This window comes from Wasmannia auropunctata, unplaced genomic scaffold (assembly GCF_000956235.1).
Source record: "Wasmannia auropunctata unplaced genomic scaffold, wasmannia.A_1.0 LD336023.1, whole genome shotgun sequence".
Lineage (NCBI taxonomy): Eukaryota > Metazoa > Arthropoda > Insecta > Hymenoptera > Formicidae > Wasmannia > Wasmannia auropunctata.
The window spans coordinates 558,353-564,700 of NW_012026867.1; positions in this window are offsets into that span (position 1 = coordinate 558,353).

The following is a 6,348-nucleotide window of genomic DNA, read 5'->3' on the forward strand; positions in this document are numbered from 1 at the left end:
TTTTGCAGCAACTCGCACGCCACCCCCCCCCCTCCCAAGAAAAGTGAAGAAAGTCTACTTTGGGGGACGCGGCTCTGCCAACGCATAAGCTCCCAAAAACTTAAAAGAAAACTAAATAGACAAAGGCATACTTGCTTCCTCCAAATACTCTCCGCCGTCGCTCCGCGCCGCCTCTCTCGCCCCGCCAGTTGCCAGCTTTAATACCGCTAAAAAAACAATAAGACCGCACCCCACACCGACAGATCACCAATAACCAGACGAGAACAAGCAGCCATAGAGGTTAGCGAGAACAGGATTAGGCGCAAGCGATTCCGCAAGAGCGAGAATGATGACGTAGCTTAATTAAGTAAGGGTGCGCGACTGAGGGTAGGATAGTAAGCAAAAGAGAAGAAACGATAGATAATAGTACGTTGTTAGTCCTCACTTTATTCTCTCAACTGTCTCGGACAGGAGGGACGGGAACGGGAACAACGGTAATACAGGGGGTGGCTAGTTCTCCCCTTGGGGGCCGAGCTTGTAGTGCGGTGGTGCTTGGCGTCGCCAGCTCTCTCCGCACCGGTCGCACTCCTTCATCGTCACTCCAGCCCTGCCGCATCCATAACAGAAAGTGCCCCGGGGTTGGGGGCACTCATAGTATCGGTGCCCCCGTGAGTCACAATTCCAACATCCGGTCGGATCCGCCCTTGATGCCGCTCCTCGCGAATGTCCCTCCTCCCTCCCAGCCTGGAGGGTCTCCTGCTCTCGGGCCCATGATTCCCAGACGGGTCCCACCCGTAGCCAGGGGTCCGTCTGGGAGGCTGTCGTAGCGGCCTCCCTCTGGCGGGTCTGGGTACCCACGGTCCGCATCCCGGGGTCCGGGAAGATGGCTCTCCCCCGTCCCCTAGACCGCTCGGGCAGCTGCGTTCCCACGTCTCGGGTCTGGGGCCAGTCATATACCCGGGCACCATGGGTAGTGTACTGGCGGGCACGGCGGCGCTCGGCGTACTCTTCTAAGTCAGGCCAAAACCCCGGCTCCTCCCTCCGGAGTCGGCGGAAGAGGTGGTGGTACCTCTCGAAAAAGTCGGCGTCCTCCTGCATCCTGTCGCCGTATGGCTGGTATCGGCGGGAACGATAACGGGAATTACAAGGCCTAAAGAGTATGGTTAGAACAAAAGCGAAAGTTAGAACGAAAGGAAACGAAAGAAAAAGTTAGGGAGCGTGATAGGGTTTAAGGTCCTTCACATGCACCCTCCCCGCGGCGGTGTTGTCTAAGTTAGCGAGTTCGTACACAACCGAAGAGATAACTCTACTAACCTTGAACGGTCCCTGGAATTTCGGGGCCAACTTGGCGGCGACATTCTGAGCCGCGGACGATAACGTGTGCTGCCGTTTCAATACGAGATCCCCCTCTCGAAAAGTTCGATCGCGCCTACGCAAATTGTAATACCGGGCCTGCTTCTCGTGCGCCTGCTCTAAGTTCTCGACAACCCACAGTTTCAACGACTGCAACTGTCGCATACGCTCAGCCCACTTCGCGGGATCTCGCGGCTCCACGTCGGTTGCCCCCTCACAACGCCGTCGCAACGATTGGGTCGGCTCTAACTCCCGACCTAAATTCAGAAAGGCTGGTGAAGCACCGGTAGACGAGTGGTGTGCGGTATTATACGCGAAACGGAAATCGGCAAGGTGAACGTCCCACTCGCGGTGATCTCGATCCAAAAACGCTACGATCATGGTCTTTAGCACGCGGTTAACGCGTTCGACCGGATTAGCCTGGGGGTGGTACGGCGGGACGGTAGTGTGCGTGATCCCATGCGCGGTCGCGAACGCCCGTATAGTCTTGTTCACAAATTCCGTTCCGTTATCCGTAAGCAGGAATTTCGGTGTGCCCCAGCGCGAAATAAGAAGATCTTCGAGCGTCTCTTTTATTTTCTGACCATTCGCGGCCCTCAACGCGCGACACTCTATCCATTTGGTGAATAGGTCCTGAATCACGAGAACGTAAGCGAAACCAGATTTGCTGCGCGGTAACGGACCCATTATGTCAGCGGCAACGACAGTCCACGGGTGTTCGACTACTCTTCGCCCCATTAACCCAGCGGGACTAGCCTGTTCTACCTTTGTCCGCTGACAGATATCGCACTGGTGAATATATTCGGCGACTTCGCGAAACATATTTGGCCAAAAGTATGCGCGAGCCACGCGACGGTATGTTTTATCTACCCCGAGGTGGCCGGACTGAGGGTCGTCATGACATTCGCTCAGGACTTCCCCCCGCAATTCCTGCGGTATCACGAGCTTCCACTGCTCGAGATCGTCCACGACTCTCGAAGTCGTGGGCGTCGGTCTCAGATGATACAACCGCCCGTCCACGATCCTCCAATCCGCGGCCACTTTATTTCCCTCGGAAACGTCCCGGAAACGACTGCGGTACCACGAGTCCTCGGTATCCTCGAACGCGTCGAGGTCGATTGCGGCGGTAAGCGGGAACCCTAGATTCTCGGCTGGCGGGCCGGTGTCCTCGTACATCCGGGATAGAGCGTCGGGAACGTGATGGAGCGCGCCTTTACGGTGTACGACCTCGTAGTCGTACTCTAACAACTCTAACGCCCAACGCGCTAGTCGGCCGGTCGGATTCTTTACGTTGTGTAGCCAGCGTAGGCTACTATGGTCGGTAACGACAGTAAAACGGTACCCTTCAAGGTACGGTCGAAACTTCTGAATGGCCCAAACTACCGCTAAGCATTCCTGTTCGGTAACGGAATATTTCTTTTCCGGCTCCGAGAGCGCGCGACTTGCGAAAGCGATAACGTTTTCCTCGTCATTAACGTTCTGTATCAATACGGCTCCGATCCCCACGGAACTCGCGTCCGTTTGCAATACAAAGGGAACGGAAAAGTCGGGGCATGATAACGTAGGCGCGGAAACCAAGTGCGCGCGAATCTGCTCAAATGCTTCGCGCTGTTCGCTTCCCCACTCCCAGCGCTGATCTTTACGTAAAAGTCGCGTAAGGGGTTCGCTGGTTGACGCGAATTGCGGTATAAAGCGTCGGTACCAAGATGACATACCCAAAAATCTCCGTAATTGTTTGATATTCCGCGGAGCCGGATACTCAAGAATTGGCTGTGTTTTGCTTGGGTCGACGGTTAAGCCGTCTCTTTGCACGATGAATCCCAGGTATCGAACCTGCGAACGACAAAATTCGCATTTCTCTGGATTGATCGTGAGACCCGCAGCGAAAATCTTATTAAGGACCCGCTCCAGCCATTCCAAATGCTCCGCGAACGTGGGCGTAACGATAACAATGTCATCCAGGTACGCGAACGCGTGGGGTTCCATCTCCGGCCCGATTAATCTATCTAAGAGGCGCTGAAAAGTCGCGGGCGCTCCCGTAAGTCCGTATGGCATACGCGTGAAGTGAAAAAGCCCCATACCCGGGATGCTAAAAGCGGTAATCTCGCGGCTCTCTTTCGCCAGGGGTATTTGAAAGTACGCCTGGCTTAGGTCGAGCGTCGAGATATATCGCGCTGATCTTAATTTATCGAGAATGCCGTTCATATTCGGTAACGGATATGCATCCTTCTTGGATACGTTATTTACTTTACGGAAATCTAAACAGAAACGGTATTTTCCATTGGGCTTTTTCACCATTACGACCGGGTTCGACCATTCGCTGAAGGACGGCTCTATAATTCCCGAAACTAACATCTTATTCACCTCTTCGCGCATTGCTTCCTGCACTTTAGGCGAAACTAGATAACAACGCTGCTTAATAGGCGCGCTCTGTCCCACGTCTATCCTATGCTCCGTAAGCGAGGTAACACCGGGTTCCTCGGTAGCCTTCGGTATTTTACTAGCTAAAAATTCACTCAGCTCTTTCCCCTGTTCCGGGGTTAACTCGGGGAGTCCACAACAAGCTTGTTCAACCTTGCTCTCCGCCTCGAATGAGTAGCGCTTATCCGGCGCGTCCGCGAAATACCATCGCGAAGACGCGAAATCGAGTCCGATATTGAACGCGCATATAAAATCCATCCCGACGATGCACGGGGCGGCTAACTTCGGAAGCAAGCAAACGGTAACGCGTCTCCGCACATCCCTCAACGATAACGGTAATTCAATCTCCTCCCTAATCTTCGCCACCTGCCCGTTCGCGGTTCTAATATAGATATTCCGAGCGGGGATAGTCGCCAACCCTAACCCTCTTACGATACGAATCCCCTCGTCTCCGAAAAGCGTGCGACTGGACCCTGAATCTACGAGAGCCGGTAACTCATCCTCCCCGATACGAATCCGGAAATATCGTAACGGCGGTAATTCGGAAACGTGAAAGGAAAGGTGCACGTACTCAGCCGCGTCGGTTTCGGAGGGGGTGCGGGTCACAGCCGGTTCTTTGGGAGTCGCGCAGACCCGCTCTAGCGACTCTCCCTCGAGTTTCCCGCGCAATCCGTACACGCCTTCACGGTAACGTCAGGTTTCCCGCAACGGTAACAATAAATTTTTCGTTCGGCCGGGCATTCGCGCGCGATGTGCCCTATCTTTTGACAGTTCCAGCACCGGGCGGTGCTGGAGCGCGTGGCGGCGGGCGGCGCCGCCGCAGACTTACGATTCGCGGTGGCTATTCCGGCCGACGCGGTCACTACGTTCTTAGAAATTTTTCGCGACGGGCGATACGCCAAGTCGGGTAACAAAGATTTTTCCGGCGCGGTCGTGTGACGCGGTCGACTCGCGGCCTCGTCTATCACCTCCAGCCGCGTCGCCAGGTGCTCTAACGCGGTGAAGCTATCAAACTCGTGTCTCCGTATGAGGCGTTGCAAGTACGCTCGCAGGTTGCGATGTACGTGATCGAGCTGGTCGGCCAGACTCCACGGCGGGTCTAATCTGTTAAACATCGCCTGCATGCATGTAATGTAATCGGCCGCGGTCTCGCGTTCCCCCTGATCACGACGCAGGATCTCGTTCCTGAGCGCGCTCTGAAAATCCGGATCGCCGAAGCGGCTACGCCACGCGGTAACGAAATCCTCCCAGGTTCGTAACTCGGCGCGTCGATTCTCAAACCAATACGACGCGATGTTAGTCAGGAAAAACGGAATGCAACGAAATAGCTCGGCGTCCGTTATCGGGTATAATTCACGACCCTCCCTAAGTTTCGTGAGAAAGGCTTCCGCGTCGCTACCGCGCGCACCGGAAAACGACACGCTCCATTTCCGCAGAGCGTTGCACATATCATTTACGGCATGACGCGAAGGCGTCTGATCAATCCGGCGGGGTGTCGTCGGGGACTCCGCGCGCCGACCCGCGGGGGCCTCCTCGTCGCTGCTCCGGGTCTCGCCCCCGCCCGTAAAACGGCTCGGGCTGTCCGGAGCCATCTGCGCGGATGTTGACGGGCGCAGAAAATTCGACGAGCTCTCCCCCGCATTCACGGCCGCCGACGCTCCTAATCGCACGTTTAGCTCGTGACGTAATAAGTGATCCTGCAACGCGATAATGTCCCCTTCAACGTCTAACCCTCGCCGCGCTAACTCCTCTCTCACCGCGTCGGACGATAATTTGTATATCCATCCGAATCTCGAGCCCTCCTCCGACATCGTGAACGAGAAAGAAAGAAATTAATACGGTAACGAGAACGGAGATCCGTAAGCGCGGCGCGCCGGGAACGTAAATCGGTAATACCAAACGAGAAGAAAAATAGCGCTCTCAAGGGCACGCAAGGTTGAGGACGTACTCGTATTTTCCTTTACCAACGGGTCAGGAATTTGCTTGTTGTGAACGTCCCCACGGGATCGCTGAGTGACAATAGTACGGACTGCTCGCACGCAGTCCACGAAAACAAAATCTGAAACGACCTATACACGCGACCACGGTCACTGAAACGGAATATACACGGCAATAATTTTCGGGGCTTAATACCTCGAACGCGAGCAGTGGAGCGTAAGGAATGCGAAAACAATGACACGGCCGTTCGCCGCCTAACGAAGGACGCACAAAAGAAAACGAAAGAAAACGGAAACGTGACGTAACTAAAATAACTTCTCCCCTGAAACGGCCAGCACTCGCAAAATTCTCAAAAATACCGAAAAAGCAAAATGAATTTTTCCCCGAAATTCCAAGGTCACACTAACAAACTCAAATATCTCACGCGAATCGCGACGCGCACAATTAACACTGCTGTAAAGAGAAAGATTAGCACAGATTCGCATACAATGTCAAAAGCACATGCAACATAGAAAATAAGCACAGAAATATAGACAGAGAAATATAAGATTCTCGCTCCCAAGACCGATAATACGGGGTGTAACAAAAATTTCAATCTTTAATTTTTCTCAGGGCCCCACGTTGGGCGCCAAATTTGCGACCGCACTCACGAGCGTA